Consider the following 20,295-nt stretch of genomic DNA (forward strand, 5'->3'; position numbering starts at 1 on the left):
ATAATTTAAAGTGAAAAATGATAATTACCTGTGTAAATACATCATACATTTCCTACAAGGCGCTGTTATGAAAACAATGGAAAACATGTTCATAATTCTGAACATTAGGAAATACTTATTGCACTAAGAAATATATTATTAGAATAATTTTCATAAAAGAATTTTGAAAAATGTGATATAGGGTATTGGAGCTGAAATTGCAGATAAATCAATAAATAAACAACGAATATAGTTGTCTCTTAACAAAGATAATACGGAGAAAATCTTCCAGGCGAGAAAAAATTGAGACCCAAACCACAACAACATGAATACATAGCATGGCTGCTCAACCTGAGAGAATAAAGGTCCGATTTCTAAAGTCCGAACCACTGTGATGATTCCCTTCTTCTTCTTCTTCTTCGCGCGACTAGGATTACTCCTGTTTGTCTGCCTCTTATTCTGTTTCAGTCGTTGTTGAGTGTATATTATCTTTCCACCTTTTTGGCGGCCTTCCAACGGGTCTTCTGCTATACGGCTTGTTGTTTTTACAGATGTTCGCCAATCTATCTGGTCCCATTCGGTTTACATGTTCGTTCCAGTTTTCTTTCTTGTTTTTATACACCTGTTAATATTTTGAATTTTGCATTTTTCGCTTATACTTCTGATAGTTTGTCTGTCTCTTAATGATATGCCCGCTATTGATCTTAATACTTTCATTTCGATATTGTTGATTTGTTGTTTCGTCTTTCTTGTATCGGTACTTGTCTCCACTGCATATGTTGGGATTGGTCTTACTGTTGTCTTGTATACTTTCATTTTGCTTTCCGTGGTCAGATATTTGTTTCTCCATATGGTTTCTCGGAGACAACCACTTACTCTTGCCGCTTTTGATGCTTGCCTTGTGGTCTCTGTTCTTATATCCCTGTCACTAGTGATCTCTACTCCTAGGTAATTGAATTTCATTACTTGTTCTACAATTTTGCCATCTATTTCTAGTTTGCATCTACGTGGCTCTTTACTGATCACTATACATTTTTTAGTTTTTTCTACTGATATTCTCATATTAAGTTTGTTTGCTGTGATATTGAAGGTGTGGAGCTGCCTTTGTAGATCATCTTCATTATCAGCAATTAGTACTGCATCATCGGCATAGCATAGTATCGTGATTTTATGCGCTGCCATGTGGTATCCATGTCGTTTTCTTACTTCGTGAATTATTTTATTCATCACCATATTGAATAACAATGGGCTGAGCGAGTCTCCTTGGCGGATTCCTCCTTTTAGTTCTATGCATTCTGTTTCCCCTGTTGACATTATAACTCTGGTCTTGTTGTTCTTGTTAAGTTCATTAATTGTCCTTATTATCTGATGGTCTATTTGTTCAGCTTGTAATAAATTACCCTGTCAAAAGCACTTTTAAATCTACAAAGCACATGTATGCGTTTTCTATATTCAATAGACTTCTCTATTATTTGTCTGATAATAAAAGTTGCGTCTATTGTGCTGCGGTTCTTCCGGAAGCCTTGTTGTTCCTCTGCCATGTTCGCTTTTTCCTCGATTTTATCATTAATGACTGCCGTTAACAATTTTAATATACTATTCATCAGACTAATGCCTCTATAATTTTCAGGATTTCTCGAGTCTCCCTTTTAAGTATCGGTAGCAGGAGACTTTCCTTCCATTCCGCTGGTACTACTCCGGTATTTTTCGGTGATGATTCCCGACCTCTGAAATTCGATTAAACTGGTTTGGTTTGCACTTTTGTTGGCGCAAATGTGTTATGGAATTACATGATGAATCTTTTGTTTTTGATATAATTTATATTGAAGAATGGAACTCTTTTCAATTGAATATTTATTTGTATCAAAAGAACCTTTACTTGAAGCAGTCTTGATCAAATTATAATTGACTTGGGTGACCATGCAGCAAACAGTAATTTTGATGAAGATAATTACAGCTGATGAATTATGTAGCGATCAAGAATAACAATTTTTTGGTTTGAAGTAAGGTTGTAACTTTCTATTCTTTTTGTATTCCACAAGTTTAAACTTAAAATCAACCACAACCTTTGCGTAAACCTTTCTTCTTCTTCTAATGGCTCTACAACTCTTTGTGCGTCTTGGCCTGCTTAAAAACGTTCTTCTATTCTGCAATGTCGGATACGTTCCAGTGCCACTTCCTGATGTTCATGGTTTTAAGATCTTCCTTTGTATCATCTATCCTCCGTCCGCTCGCGGAGACAAGAATGCAGCCGGGGCGAGGATCCCTGCTTGTCTTAAGAGGCGACTAATGGAAAGCCGTCGTTCGAGGCGTCGGGTTTGTAGAAACGCACGCAGGGCACTTCGGCGTTACGGTCACCGGTCTACATTCCTAGTATCCGAGACAAGTCTCTCGTGGGACCACTTGGCCCACAGAACCAAGGTGAGGTTGAACGTGCTGCGTCCCTTATACACCCTTTCCCCATTAAGGGCGTGGGGTTACGGCACGTACTCACCTTGGGAGATTTCGGAGTTGGAGAGGAGAGCTCCTCGGTGGCCAGCTGTCAAACGTGCGAGGTCAAGCCTCGACCTGCGTTCACCTTTCCCCCTGGGAGGGGGGGCGATAGCACACAGGTACTACGGAGAGGGTGGAGCCCCGCGATTCTTCGTGCAACGCGCCACCCTCAAATGGTGTCGGACTCGTAAGGGTTAGTGGCTAGCTAACGGTCGTATGCCGAAAGGCCAGGAAGACCAGGATCCTGCTAACGATTTTATCGTTGGGGGTACACAAATTTCGTCAATGTATCATCTATCCACCTTTAACGGGGCCTTCCTCTTGCCCTATTTGCTTAGAGTTTCCATCTCTGGATTACTTTTACAGCCCGATTATCATATTCAGTGGCTTTCTGTTTCAAATTTATAGCTTTTTCGGTTAATACCCATATATTGCGACTTATTATGACAATACGAGTATCATCCACATAAGCGCATATTTGAGTGGATCTTGTGTTATTGTATACTAGTTGTAATGAATTTCGATCTATTATTTCCATGTTTTTGGAATTATTTTTTTATCCTTATGGAATCGTATTCTTTGAGTTTGTTTAGTTTTAATTCTACCATGTATATAAGTATCCCAAATTATACTTTTTTGGTATTCTTGTCTAACCTTCATCCACAAAGTCCCTAAACGTTTTTCTGCTTATATGTCTAATCTGGGTTATCGCTTCTACTAGGATATTTCATTTTTAAAATTGCATCAAATAAATCCCGAATTGAAATGAAAACCTGAGGCTTAGTCTTTATTGGAGAGTTAAAGTTAAGAGTTATGTATAAAAATAATTCGTCAGCTACTGAGCTAACACTTTTTTCGAGATGAGATTGAGATTTATCCAGGAAAGGAATCGCCCAAAGGGAAAAAAGAGAAGAAAAAATTAGTGTAATAATCCGTAGGAAATTTAGAACATATCTATAAGTAAGTTTAATATGTTATCCTCCTAGATACTCCATTAAAAGAAAACAATATAAAGAGGTTATGAACACTTTAGGAAAAAGATGCATCATCGGTGGCGGCTTTAATGCAAAGAATACCCACTGGGGCTCTAGGCTAACTAAAGGAAAAGAACTATTGTCAGCTATTAAAGAACAAAAGAGTGAAGTAATATCTACTGGTAGACTAACATACTGGCCTACCGATAGAAAAAAAATTCCACACCTGATAGATTTCTTTATTTACAAAAATATCTCAGATAACTATCTGGATATCAATGACGGCAATAAAAAAACTGACTGAGGTTAATTAATCTTGCTGTGCCAGTAATAATAACGAGGCAACTTGATGACGAATTAGAAGTTTTTATAAAAAGTATCCAACAGATAGCTTGGAAAAATACTCCCACAATAACTTCTAGAACAAAAGGAAACAACTATCCGAAAGAAATGAAAGAACTCATAGTAGAAAAAGAAAGTTAAGAAAAAAGTGGCAGCAATACAGAGCACCACGAGACAAAACTAGTCTAAATAATGCTACACAAAAACCAAAAAGGGAGATACAGAATATAAAAAATTCACCAATTGATTCCTTTTTAATTATTCGTTATGGAAGGCAACAAAAAGAATGAAGAGACCAATTATTCATTCTCCTTCTATCAAGTTGGAAAACGGTAACTGGGCTAAAAGTAACGAAAAAAGCAGAACGATTTGCAGATCATTTAGAAAGCACGTTCAAACCCAACTACAATGATGGTGAAGAACTGAGATGGGAAGAACCATTCCAAACCGAAGAAAGAATAATGTTGACATCATTTAGAGAAGTATCCACAGATATAAAAGAAAATATAAATCCTAAGAAAGCTCCAGGATATGATCTCATAACAGGAGAACTATTAAAAAATTTACCAAGAAAAGCCATAGTTAAGCTGACACATCTAATAAATGCTGCTTTTAGATTAAGATATGTTCCCAGACTCTGGAAAGTAGCCGAAGACATTATGATCGCCAAACCACGTAAACCTCTTAATGAAGTGACATACTATCGACCACTCCTTTCGGTGATATGAAAACTATTTGAAAAACTTCTATTGAAAAGATTAAAACCAATAATAGAAAGAAAAAATCTTATACCAAATCATCAATTTGGTTTCAGAAATAAGCATTCCACTATAGATCAAGTTTACAGAATAACGAATATAATAGAAAAATATTAGAAAAAAAGAAAGTCTGCTCTACAATCTTCTTTACACAGCAACAGCTTTAAACAGCAACCTTCACCAGGACCTTTGTGACCGAAGTAATCAAGAGAACAGCAACAAGTCATAAGTAGAGGCGGCATAGTCATGTGAATGTCGAGGTAATCCAGCTTGTTGAAAGGATGTTGTATTATCTGTCGCTCACGCATAAAGCTTTGTTTTACCTAATTTAATCCAATCATCATGGAAAAAGTTATATCCTACAGTGAATCCTGAAGATAATCTACCTGTGAAGCAATGCAAAAAAAAATCTACTAGAAAGAATAAAATACTTAGGGACGTATTTTACCTTTGACTCGTTCCTACCGTGGACATATGTCCACTTGGAATGGTACTTTATATGGGTACCATATGGTCTTTGTCTTTAGGTTCCGTCTCATCATCGGAGGTTGAACATCTGTATGGCGATTTTAACTTTTTTACAGCTATTCTAAACAGTTCAATTGTTGTACTTCCAAAACAATCTTAAGCCAGGATTTCTCCTATATTGACCTTTCAGGATACTGATTATTTTTTTTCTTTTTTTATTCTCTGGAGAAGGGATTCCTCACCATGTATTGTTGGGTTATGATTCTTGTTGATTCAGAGGGTTCTATGAGCTCCACATGGCCCATCCATCTGAGTCTTCATCTTGTCACTATAACATTGTAACAAACTTTGTTTTTTGTTGGCTGTTGGTTTATCATAAATATTTATAATATATCAGTATTTATAAAATAAATTCATAAATACTGAATGTCGGTGGCTTGTTTATGAAAGTTTACGATAAATATGGAAAAAAGGTTCGTTCTCATATCTGATTTGTATGTAGTTCATAAAATTTTTAATTTCTTAAAAAGGAATTTTAATCTTGTTAGGAACATTTTGGAGTTTACATACATGATTGTATAATAATTAGTTCGGCACTGGAATCGTGAGTAAAGAGCGGAGGAAAACAAGGAAGGGACTAAGAAAAAAGGCGACGGGAAGAGGTGAGGTAGGGCATGGCACGGGCAAGAGAGAAGGCGAGGATGCTTTTCGCGTTTTCGCGTTTTCGCGGTAAGTTCGAGAGATATGTGAGACTAAGATGAAGACAGGCGTAGAGAGCAAATCCTTCGCATCTCCTGATCACGTTCTTAAGGAGGCGAGTTGTGATCCGATTAACTCGCCCCCACCGACGCAATCTCGGTAATGATAAAAATGGCAATAAAAATTAGGGATAATAGGGCGAGAAAGCACCACGCCGTGTTGCCGCGTTAGCTGTAAATCATCGTTTACCCACAATACTATTATTAAAGGTACATAAATACTAATAATGTTTCTTTGATTTGGTTTATTATGAAAATAGTATATATCACGTTATTTTATTGGGCTTATGCTAAATAAAATAAGGCAAAAAGGAAAACAATGATCATTAAAATATATTGAAATGAAAATTCAACATTTCTCAATTCGCATACATTTTACACAGATAAAATGACTTACATTTCCATATCACGCTGGAACGTCCATGGGAGCATACAATGGATCTAACTTGTATCCCTTCTTTATGAATTTTTGGTAAGCAGTAAAGTTTGGGAAAAGATTAATTGTTAGTCAGTTTTTTGACAAACTCTTGATTTATTTCTGAGTTATTTCTCATATCTTTAATAAGTTCATTGTAAGAAATTTGTATCATAGTATTTGGATCTTTTTTTAACTAAAAATATGTAATTCTATCATTTAATATTAATAAACAACCTTCTGTTGTTTTCGTTATATTCGGTGTCATTCATACCTACTGTACACCCTCCCTTATCTGAAATTTTAAAAAAAGTTTAAACAAAACAATTCTTATAATTACATCCAGATCTTTATATTTTCCATTGGGCCAAATTATATATATGTATATATATATATATATATATATATATATATATATATATATATATATATATATATATATATATATATATATATATATATATATATATGAGCTAAGATTAATATTATTATAAAAATGAATATTAAACTCACCAGTCTTCCGGGTTGAACCGCGTCGATATTCATTTTGCCGAACTTTCGACATCGTCTGTGATGTCTTCTTCAGGGCTTCCGAGGTCTCAGTCTCCTGAGCCCCCAGACACTACTCGGGGCTCGGGAGACTGAGACCTCGGAAGCCCTGAAGAAGACATCAGAGAGGATGTCGAAAGCTCGGCAAAATGGATATCGACGCGGTTCAACCCGGAAGACTGGTGAGTTTAATATTAATTTTTATAATAATATTAATCTTAGCTCCAAGTTTAATTGTACTAACCGCGGAAATCTTTCCGAACATATATATATATATATATATATATATATATATATATATATATATATATATATATATATATATATATATATATATATATATATATATATATATATATATATATATATATATATATATATATATATAAACACCGAAGTATGAGCGGGAACACAAAGTATATCAATATTCATACTCTTAGAAAACGCACCTGGCGAATCATAAGAGCCACATTTTACTCTTCTTCAACTTGTCTTGAGTGAAATTTTCTTCCAACCCCCAATGGCGATTAGGGTTTTGAATGAAGATGAAGACGGGTCCGACCGAGTATAGGCGGTATTACCTTAACATCTCGCACGAAGGAAATATCGCTGCCACCTCCAGGACCACTATCCCTTGAGGCTTGTCTAGAAGCTAAAGTCGGCAGCTCTGGCACCAGACTCGAGTGCAGAAGGTCAATAACCTACCGATCTTTTTCATTTTATTACTGAAACTTTGGTAGAAACAAACTGGACGTATCATTTGTTGACGACCTTCGCATCACCGAAAACAATGACACGATTTGGTTGCTAAAATGTTAAAACTCTGTATGAGATTTTTAACCTAGCTCAAGTAATAAAAGAGTTAAAAGGGTATAAATTAAACTTTGTTGGTCTATCGGAAGTAAGATGGTTGACCCAAACAGGAGAACTCCTATTATATAGTGGTAAAGAAAATGGAAGTTACGAGAGCAGAGTGGGTCTTCTACTCAGCAAACAAGCCAAAAAAGCCTCATTTCATGAAAACCCATTAATGATAGAATTATGACAGACATTATGACTAGAGCAAACACCCCAACAAGTAAACCAAGGCGATATACTAATAGTGATGGGCTATATGAACGCTAAAGTTGGAGAAGACAATATTAACTTAGAAACCGTAATGAGCAAACATGGCCTGGGAGTGATGAATGAAAACGGAGATTGTTTTACAAATTTTTATTCCAATCATAGCTTAGTACCCAATGTCACCTAAACTTTTTAATACGGTGCTAGAACATGCTTTTAAGAATTTGGATTGGATGACGAAGGGAATAAAAATAGATGGAGAATATCTAAACAACTTACGTTTCGCCGATGATATACTTATAATAGCTGAAGATCTAGGTATGGCAAGAGAGATGGTACAGGAACTCGTTGTGGCTACAGAAAGTGTAGGTTTAAATATAAATATCTCGAAAACAAAAATCATGACCAATTTGGTACCCAACCAGAACATCAGTATTGGTGGGAAAGAAATAGAACTCGTAGATAGATATAAATACCTGGGACATGAAATTATGATTGGCAGGGATAACCAGACTCATGAACTGAAGAGAAGTATCGGCCTTGGGTGGGCAGCATTTGGAAAACTGAGAGAAACTTTTAAAAGTGAGCTGCCCACATGCCTAAAGAGAAAGGTATTTGATCAGTGCGTCCTCCCAGTCTTGACGTACGGAGCAGAAACACTTACCTTAACAAAAGCAGCAGCTACCAAACTGAGAGTCACGCAGAGAAGAATGGAGCGGTCCATGTTAGGAATAACTCTGCGAGACAGAATAACCAACGAAGACATCAGGAGAAGAACCGGAGTGACTGACATCATCGAGAAGATAGCCAGACTAAAATGGAGATGGGCAGGACACATAGCCAGAATGACAGATGGGCGATGGACAAAGAGGTTATTGGAATGGAGGCCAAGGAAAGACAAGAGAAGCGTCGGTCGACCACCTACAAGATGGACTGACGATTTAAGAAGACTCAATAAATACTGGATAAGAGCGGCGCAAGATAGACGGGGTTGGAAACATGAGGAAGAGGCCTATGTTCAGCAGTGGACTCTTGAGGCTGGATGATGATGATGATGATGATGATAGCTTAGTTATTGGTGGAAGCATCTTCCCACATAAAAATATCCACAAGGTTGCGTGGACTGCACCAGGTCATATAAGAGAAAATCAAATAGACCACATCGCCATATCAAAAAGATGGAGATCATCTCTTCTTGATGTACGTAATAAAAGAGGAGCAGATATCACAAGTGATCATCATCTCGTAATTGGTACCATTAAAATCAAGATGGCAAAAAACTAAATCACGCGGAACACTAACAGATCAACATACAATCTAGACAAATTAAAATGGCTCCAGGACGACACATGTTTAGGGAGGAACTCCAACTCAAAACAAGAGAACCGGAAGTAAATAGCTGTGAAGATTTGGCAGATGTTTTGACAGAAATAGCTGAAGATAAACTGGGTAAAAAAGAGAAACACAGAGAAGAATGGATGTCAGATGAAACTTGAAATCTTATCGATTTTCACTGAAGTTCTATGCTCCATTTATGAGTTCAAGAACCTTATATATATATATATATATATATATATATATATATATATATATATATATATATATATATATATATATATATATATATATTTGTATGTATAGGTATATAAATGTATGTATCTGATGTTGAGATACCCGTCGTGACGAACGGCACGTGGCAACATTGAAGGAAAGAAAAATTCATTTGGAGTACAAGCGCGGTTATGTCAGCCAGATAAGGGGCTAATGCTTAATGCTAAGGGAATGAAATTAGAGGCAAATGATCGGTTATAGAAACAAGTCTTGATTTGAATTTTAAATCATTCCAGCATTGAAGTCGGTTGTGTTTGGCTTCTTAATCAACAGAGATGGAGCAGTTATATTTTAGAGTTATTTAATATTACACGAAATTGTCGTTACTTATGTCACTGTTTAGCACATGACAAGATATAACCTCCACGCCGACAAGAACATTGGTAAGTCTGTTCAATAAATTTCTGTAACACTTTAACAATTTCAAATTTATAGTCACTTATGGTTACAAGTTTTATATCTCTATTCGACAACATAAAGTTTGTATTTGATTTAAGATTAAAATATACTGAGTTAAGTAATAATTCTAGTCTGAACGATTCTTCTATGTTATGTTGGTGGATTTCTGACCACGTGTAGTAGTTGTAAAATCAAATTCCAATTGTGGAAGTTATTGCACACCCACAAACTATACATCTACCTTCATTTATTGTCATATAGCTATCCTTTCAATAAATATTTCAATAAATTAACACACATTCTAAAATATACCTATTGAATAAATGTAAATAACTTTTAAATAATATAAAACATCACTTTCTTTTTTAACACACAATTACACAATACCTACATCTTAAAAATCTAGTAGACAACAAAAAAACTAACTTTTTTGCCAGTTCCTCTCTTAACAAGTGATGTAGTACCACTAAGTCCCCTTTTTTTAAATTAATGTCTGTTTTGTCTTTTTGATTGTGTTCTGTTTGTCCCTAAGTGTCTATGATTGTCTTTATTTGTTTTAATTTTAATATATTTGACATCACAATTTTCTGCCAAAACAGAGACGAAATCAATTTATCGCAATTTGATAATTACAAGTTGGAGTTATTGTACACCCACAAATTATACATCTACCTTCATTTATTGTCATATAGCTATCCTTTCAATAAATATTTCGATAAATTAACACACATTTCTAAAATATACCTATTAAATAAATGTAAATACCTTTTAAATAATATAAAACATCACTTTCTTTTTTAACAAACAGTTACACAATACCTACATCCTATTTCATTTGTTAGTATCTCTCCCCTCAAGAACTTCCCCTCTAATTGTCAAACAGTTACAACAAAACCGATGATCACCCATCACCAGCAATCCAGGATAGTTTGAACTATGTTTTCCAAATCACTAATAAACAATTCTTGTACCGACATGTAAGTCGTATTTTTGTTTATTTACTAATTTATTTCAATTTATTAGATTATCTTATGCCATTTTGTTGGTTTTACTTTGTCTGCTTTAATCAATTTTTCATGTTAATAATCACAGATATATAATATTGGCATAATTGCTGTAATTGTTTTCTTTATAAGACAACACCCTAATGTAGGTTTTTGTAATTTCAGCATTTAATTTACCAGGTACCGTTAAACCTGAAGATGCATAGCAAATTATAGTATGCGAAACCGGTCGTTGGTGGTATAATTAAATTGATTGTAAGTTTTATTTTATTTCTTTTTACCTATTTGATACTTATGGCTTTATGTGCTTGACTTGCTGATGGTTTCTGATGCTGGCTTCACAGGATAACTTGCTCATGAGTAGCTTAGAGGTTGGTGGACGAGCTTTCCCAACCGGACTTAAGATCTGCCATGGTGTAGTTTATTAACCTACTTAGTTTTAAAACTTTTTCTTCAAGAGCTTCTCTCCATTATTCCATCCTTTGTTCTTAGTTTCTATATATTGAACAGTAAACTATGACTATGTAGCATCAAGCCAATCAATTTATCTGGTCGTGGAATGTGAAAATAAACGTCTGCGTTTTAACATTCATGCGATTTGAGTGGATAACTGCATCTAGTTTCAATATCGTCATGGCTTTACAACCCTGTGTGGGTCCTAGCCTCTTCAAGAATTTCTCTCCAGTCATCCTCATCCACTGCCTTCCTCTGCCAAGTACGTATTCTCATTTTTCTCATGTCTTTATCGATGTTATCAAGGAACCTTGTTCTGGGCTTCCTCTTCTTTTCCTTCATGTTCAGTGCTTCATAGATTCGCCTTAGTACTTTTATTTCGAAACATCCTAACATGTTTTCATTACTTTTTATTAGAGTCCAGGTCTCTGAACCATATGTTAGGACTGGGCGTATTATTGTATTATAGAGTTTTATTTTTGTATTTCTCGATATAATTGAGGATTTAAGGAGGAGATTGAGCCCAAATAGTATCTGTTGGTCGTCGAAATTCTGCGGTAGTATTATTTTCAGTGTTAAAGAACTCTCCCAAGTATACAAATTTGTTCACTGCTTCGATGACGTAGTTTTCTATAACAAGTGGTCATAGGATTTGTGGTTGCCTGCTTATTTTCATATACTTTCTTTTGTTGGTGTTTATTAAACCCATTTTTGTAGCTGATTCTTTTAATGCTACATACGTCTCTCTTGCAGAGTTTTTCGTTCTCCAAACAATATTAATATCATCAGCATAGGCAAGGATTTACACTGATTTATTATATATTGAACCAATGGTTGTGATTTGTGACATACGTATTACTTTTTCCAGAGCCAGATTAAACAGTGTAAATGAGAGAGGGTCTCCTTGGCGCAACCCGTTATTTGTTTTAAAAGGTTCAGACAGTTCCCCTTGAATACATTCGTACTCTACATTCAACTTTTTCAAGAGTTAGTTTTGTTAAATTTATCTGATTTAACTTATTTAGTATTTCTAGCTCTTTCATTGCTTTGAACATTTCCCTTCTGTTCACAGAGTCGTAGGCTGCTTTGTTGTCTATAAATATGTGATGAGTATCTATGCCATATTCCAGTGTTTTTTCTAAAATTTGTCTAAAAAAAATCTAATTCCAATATATAACATAAAATTACACACACTATAAATTTCTAAAATGTTCTATATTATATAATATAAAAACTATCATTAAAACCACTATTTATTATGGTTTCCCTATAACTAAATCAGATCAAAATCAGAACGATAGTTTTTGTGGCGAGCTCTTCCTGAAAACTTTTCCTATCTTGTAGAATATTTTAAAAGGTATAAATACATTTTTTACGCATTTATTAAAGTGTGTTTTTGCCTGATATGATCTTTATCGATTTAAAAAAGTTATAGGAACTGTGCTGCTAATAATAAAGTCACATCTCTGTTAAGTAAAACTTTTTGATGGTGAGTGGAAAGTGCGGTTTTCGAAGAGAATCTATTTACTAGCGATTTTTCTCTGAATTTTAACTTCGCCTACTCAGATTCAGCAAATAATACTCGAATATACAGTTTACAGTTATACCTTATCCGGATTTTCGTAATATGTGCCACGGATCCTTAGGCTTAAAGATCGAGAGGAGATTATCGACGTGTAGGATTTATATGTTTTTTATTTTCGTCTTTTCAAAAATAAACGTTGAGAGAAATAGGTTGCTGGAAAATACTTACATCGGGTAGTGTGTTATGGGTTTAACGATTATTGGATTACATTTCAACTAACAGTAAAACAGTTATTAAAACGTATAGTAAAATGGACAATTACATGAACAACAACTTGAATTAGCACCATAGATAAAAGGGATTCGCTCAGTATCACACAACATATAGAGGGGGTAACAAGTTTCTCTAATGCTTTTAGTGAATATTAAAATACTTAATTATAGAATTTTTCATATTAATTTGTCATTCAAGATTTACGACGTCAGAACCCCACAGCGTTGCCAAAACATCAGAATAGTTAGTAAGTGACGAATTTTTAAAATGTCAACTATTTGTCAAACTGATATATTAACAATAAATACACTTAGTTTTAAGACTACTGCAACACACTAAAATACATAAGAAAACATTTTAATACAAAATTATTTATTCTAAATTTTAAACTTACCTCTTTTCGGGCATTAATAGTAAAAACGTCTCGCCATTATTTCTTGTTCAAAATAATCTATCTTATATAAAAAATTATCAGCTTTCTACAGAATATTTAGTTGTTTTGGCATAGCACATTCACAATACACAACAATACTTAGTTTTTGAAGCTATTCATCATCATCACTGGCTCGACAACCCTTTTTGGGTCTTGGCCTGTTCTAGGATTCTTCTCCATTCCGATCTGTTTCGTGCTTTTTTTCTCCAGTTTTTTATTTTTAAGGTTGTTATATCATTTTCTTTTTGTTCTAAGTATCTCAGTTTCGGTCTTCCTCTTGTTCTTTTTCCTACTGGCATCTGTTTGAATATTTTGTTTGGTATTTCGCCTTCTTCCATTCTTTCTACATGTCCTATCCAACGCAGCTGTCCTATTTTGATGAATGTTATAATATCCGGATCCTGGTATATTTTGTATAGTTCAGAGTTGTATCGTCTTCGCCATATTCCGTTTTCTTTTGTGCCCTTATATATGTGTCGCAAGATTTTTCTTTCGAAGATGGCTAACAACGTTTCCTCTCTTTTAGTAAGTGTCCAGGTTTCTGAGCCATATGTGAGTACCGGTCTTATTAGGGTTTTATATATTTGGCATTTTGTCTTTCTTGCGACGTTATCTGATCTTAGGTGTCTAATTAAACCATGGTAACATTTATTTGCAATAAATATTCGCCTCTTCACTTCCTCCGTAACGTTATTATCAGACGTGACTAGGGATCCCAAGTATATAAAGTTTTTTACCTCCTCTATGTTGTATTCTCCTATTGTTATATTTTGTGGCTGCCTTATTTCTGCGTTTTTTCTTACCTGCATATATTTTGTTTTGGTCTGATTGATTTTTGAAGCTATTAATCTAAATTTAATATGTACTTATAAATATAATTTATGAATATATAATATATTATGATCAAATTGTGTAAGAAATCAAAACATAAACAAAATTCCTACTCTAAGAAAGCGGCAACACTTTAAACAATTTTGCCACACTGAACTGTCATTAAAATTTGAAGTATTCCCGTATCAGTTCCGTACAATTGTCTAATTTATTTATTTAAAATTATTGTTTTGTGGAATATTAGACTTAAAGGGTTATTTCATAAAATATATATTATTAATAATAACAAATGTGTTTGGTTATTTAATCAATATAATTCTAAAATTCCCAATATAATGATGATTACATTTTTCTGATTATTGTACCATGTAGACGCCTATGAAAGATCGAGCAGTTCTGTATGGGTACGGTGGTATGTATGTATGACGTACGTATGGGTATGACGCACTAGTAAAGAACCATGGACTTAACTGTATATATATATATATATATATATATATATATATATATATATATACTGTTTCCCCTTGTTAACAAATAATAATGCTGAATAATACAATAAATGCCAATTATAACCATAAACATAATATATAATACCACATAAATACTGTAATCGCGGCGTTTTTATCATCGTTTATTTCAAAATAAATAAGAAAATTCATCGCAAAGATTAAATTATCGTTGGAAGTCATCATCAGTTTCTTATACGAATATGAGCAGCATCCAATTTTGAATTAAAATATTTTTAATTGGCCAAAGCGGATTGGCTTGCTTCCATTGTTTGAATTGCTGGTTTAGAATTTTGCTTGAATCTGTTAAGAATGAGGAACGTCAGCTTTTATAGCTTAATAAGACAAATATTTATATACAAGAAGATCTTACTTGTGTTGTTGTGAAATAATACGCGATTTTATGCACAAACGATTTCTTAGATTCGACTTAAACCAGGGCGTAGTTGATGTTGGGTTAAAAGGGAGTTTACAAGACATTCTTTCGATAAAAATTTGCCAGCTTGCTCGATTGTGATTAGTCCAAACATGGTCAAATTTATGCAATAGAAATATGCGTAAGTTCTCAGGACTAAACAATTGTTTTTAATAGATTACAGGGGCATTCAATTAAGAATATAGCAAAATTATAAAAAATAAAACAAAGCTGTACATTTATGATTCTCTTGGAAAAAGCTTACTCAGATACGGAAACAAGGTTTGGCAATTTAATCTTCGTACAGAAAATAAACGATTGGCAACACAAACGAACTTTTTTAAAAGATCCGTACGAAAATCTAAACGATAAAATACCATCAAAACAGTGCTCGGAAGATAAAGAGTTATTATTCATTTTATCCGCTCATCTTGCTCAGAAACAACTCATGTGGTACAGACTGTAAACAGAATTGGTAAAAGCAGAATATTCAAACTGGAAATCAACAGAAAAAAACCAAAAGGAAGCTTCAAAGAGACCTGCCAACAAGGTATAAGCAGATCCAATTTAATGGTACCTGATTATACCGCTGAACTAATGGTCAATATATATATATATATATATATATATATATATATATATATATATATATATATATATATATATATATATATATATATATATATATAAACTAAGGTACACTCGAAGAGTGGTGGGTTTCTCGGTCAAAGTGGAGAAATAAAAGACAAAGAAGGTGGCTACTTCATCTATTTATTGAAGACGTTTCGCTTTCTGCTCAGAAAGCATCATGAGTTCATCTAAAAAGAACAATATGAAATTAAACATCCATAGAGAAGTTACAATAAAAGTGTGTTACCTTACAAAGACATGTAGCAGTCAATGATGTTAAAAATATGAAAAAGCTTACGAAACTGGACATTTAGAGTAAAGTTGTATAAATCAATTAATTGAAACTTGGTATAGTTTGCAATTTAACAAAATTAGCACAGCAAAAGAACATGTGATAAACATACATGTATATAAAAAAGTTATTATAAAAAAGTTAAATTTAAAATCTAATTGATTAAATAAATTGTTGGAAGTGCTTTCTCATGATCTTTCTAGTTCTTTACACTTTAAAATAAATCTTAATGTTTTTTACTTAAGTTTTTATAATAACTTTTTTATATACATGTATGTTTATCACATGTTCTTTTGCTGTGCTAATTTTGTTAAATTGCAAACTATACCAAGTTTCAATTAATTGATTTATACAACTTTACTCTAAATGTCCAGTTTCGTAAGCTTTTTCATATTTTTAACATCATTGACTGCTACATGTCTTTGTAAGGTAACACACTTTTATTGTAACTTCTCTATGGATGTTTGGTTTCATATTGTTCTTTTTAGATGAACTGATGATGCTTTCTGAGCAGAAAGCGAAACGTCTTCAATAAATAGATGAAGTAGCCACCTTCTTTGTCTTTTATTTCTCCACTTTGACCGAAAAACCCACCATCCTTCGAGTGTACCTTAGTTTTTTTGGATTGACGGTCGTACTCCTTTTCTCTCTCTCTCTCTCTCTCTCTCTCTCTATATATATATATATATATATATATATATATATATATATATATAAGGAAGCCAAAATAACAATTAAAGTATATGAAGGAACAAAATCAACACAAATAAATAGAGGCGTGAGACAGGGTGACACAATATCGCCGAAACTTTTTAATCGGGCCCTGGAAGATATTTTTAAAAGATTAGAATGAAAAGAAAAAGGTATAAAAATTTGTGGACAAGGCTTGAACCATCTAAGTTACGCTGATGACGTCGCATTGATAACCGATAAAAAGAAGAATTATTTGAAATGATGAAAGAACTGGACGTAGAAGCTGGAAAGATAGGCCTTTATATGAATTACAGCAAGACCAAAATCATAACAAATACAGATGAAGACATCACAATGAGGATCGGACACGATGAAATAGAACAAGTTCAGGATTATATATATATATATATATATATATATATATATATATATATATATATATAAATATATATATATATATATATATATATATATATATATATATATATATTGAAAATGTTGTATTTTATTAATTTTATTTTTATTTATAATAAATGTTGTAATTTTTAAAATCTGTGGTTCGTTGTTTAATTTAATATATACCTCAGCTAGCTCAATTATGTGTTCTAAGCAATCTGTCACTGTGTGACGTCGACTCTGTAGTCTCCTGGTAGAGTTCAAAAAGAAATTAAACCAAAATTTACTTTAGACCTTTGATAAATTAACCCAAATGAAGCACGTTATTTATTAATATTGAACAAATTTAATATAAACAATAAAATTCGTCTGCAACTTGGGTTGCCTTTAAAAATTTACAAAAATAGGAATCGTATAAATCTTAATGTGGTTTAGAGTCGTGACAATAAAAATTTATTACAAAATGTGGAGACTCTATACAAGTACCTAAAAACTAAATAAATATTGCAACTTTATAAAGTGTTTAAATGAACTACAAAGAAAAGAAAATGAACACTTTATTCCGCTGACTTTTAACTTGCATTCAAATATAATCAAAATTTCAAATGATCCCCAAAATTATTATCCAACCTTACTTTAAAACAGTTCTGATTTATTTAAAGAAAACTAACTACTCGCAAAATAATTGGTGAAACTGGAATATCAATCCTCTCTTCGGAAGTTAAGGTACGTACTATTCTTTTTTTAATTTAATGATCATTAATATTTTCAATTTTTTTTAAGGCCTATCGCAATTATGTTAATTCATGAATTTTAATTTTCTCAATTTAAATGACATTTCTGTACTCCAATAATAATTTATAAGTTAAATTGTTTCTCTTACTCTCTGGAACAAATTCTGGATATCTCTGCTGTGGAAACTGTGGAAAAACTAAAATTCTCTTTAGACGAGTTAAAAAAAACACTCCCGACCTATTCCACAATTTCAGGACTCTCCTTTCAAAATTTCTTGTCGGCCTCTCCCAAAATCTATCATTCGTTGCTAACAGCAACCAACGTTCTTTTCTTTTTTTCTTCTATTTTTTTTAAACCATAAAACTGTCCTGTTCTGACACATTTGTCAATCCACATTAATTTCTCATAATCACTTTAATCACATCTAATTTGGGAATTTATAAAAAAAAATGTTCAGATATAAAACTTATTCTATTACAATGCTAATACAATTTATTCTTTTCATCTCCACATCATTGTAATTTCTTATTTAACAAAACCCCTATTAATTTAGCTCCCATAGACTTGCTTGACAGTTTATTTTCTGACGTTTTCAAAATTTCTATGTTTAAATATTTTTTAAGAATTCTTCTTTTTTTGTTCTTTTTAAGGTTTAGACGATTCACCTATACACTAGGCAACTATACTATTCAGAAATTATTAACACTATACCAGGTAAGTCAAAATTAATTTATTTCACAATTTACTAATCTTTTTCTCTCTTTTATTTCAGAGTCGAACCCACATTGTGATGGCTTCATGAAATTCATGAACAACAAACTCATATAAAAATCCATTTAAGTTGTATCCTTTTTAACATATTGAAATCATTTCAATATATATATATATATATATATATATATATATATATATATCTGGGTCAAACTATAAAATTTAACAAAGAAAACCAAACAGCAGGAGTACGTCTGGCATGGGCGGCATTTAATTTAAAAAAGGAGCCGATGACGTCATCACTGTAATGTGTATCACCTTGTATAATTAAATTTTATTGTAAAATGAAGAACATTAAATTTTAAAATCGACGTGTTTTAGATTTTTTTAAAAAGGCTTTTCATTTAGGAAATATCGAATTTATTCCATACTTTACGGACACACTGTATGTTGCTGCTATTAATCTATTAACATAATATGGTCTATGTGGTGGATTGTTTGCCAGGGAAATAAGGTTATTTTCGTGATACTGAACAGGCCAGGCAAACGACAGTTATTTTGAGTTTTGTGTAACAAAAACCTATATCTTTCCTGCAGTCGACTTTTTGTACTTAATTAGATATTAACAAATTAAAGTAAAAAACCCTTCCATTTTCAAATGTTTATATCCTTATTTGTGCTCGGGAAGTTGAAAAATAAGTCAAAAAATTTAGGTTCTTCATAAATATTAGTAACTTTTTTTAAAAATTAACTTGGAACCCTCATATTACACGGAAAGTTGGGAATTGTAATAGTTAAAATATTGTAGTAGTCAAATTCTTTAAAAATATTTTATTTGTTTATACAGTAGACTCCCTCTATAACGAGAACTGAAATGACAGACTAATTACCTCGTTATAAGCCGATCTCGTTATATCAGACAATAATAATACTGTGCATACATATGAATCTGTAGTTTTCTAAACCATTAACTTCCTATAGTGAGGCCATTCGGAGCAATATAAGATGCTAATAAATATTGTGTGAATGGCGTTTTTGAAACAAAGTTATTTACTTTTATTGTCTACGAAATATATTAAAACATAAAAGAGTTATTTACTTTTATTATCAATGATATACGTTAAAACAAAAAAGCTGTACTTATATTTTTTTTCCAACTACATAATGTATAAATCGTATTTTCAAGGATAACATAAACTATTGCTTCTGCAATTTTAAGAACTCTGTTATTTTTAACTGCTTTAAATGGTCCAGTATCATTCTATCATATATTTTCTAAAGATGTGAAACAGTTGTATTTATTCATTGTAAAGAAGTTTATTGCGGGCTGCAGTTAAGTTTATTGAGGGGCTGTTTGAAAAGGTATTTATTTATAGCCACGACCGGACTAAAAACGTAAAAAACACGTTTTTGGATCTTATTTTCTCTCGTTATAACCAAATTTGCCTCGCTATAGACGGTTATAGTTCAATAGAAATTTCACGGGACATCTAATGTATCTCGTTATAAGCGAAACCTCGTAATAACCGTGTTCGTTATAGAGGGAGTATACTGTATAAATAAAATATAAATCAGAAAATGATT

The sequence above is a fragment of the Diabrotica undecimpunctata genome, chromosome 10, assembly GCF_040954645.1.
Source record: "Diabrotica undecimpunctata isolate CICGRU chromosome 10, icDiaUnde3, whole genome shotgun sequence".
Classification (NCBI taxonomy): domain Eukaryota; kingdom Metazoa; phylum Arthropoda; class Insecta; order Coleoptera; family Chrysomelidae; genus Diabrotica; species Diabrotica undecimpunctata.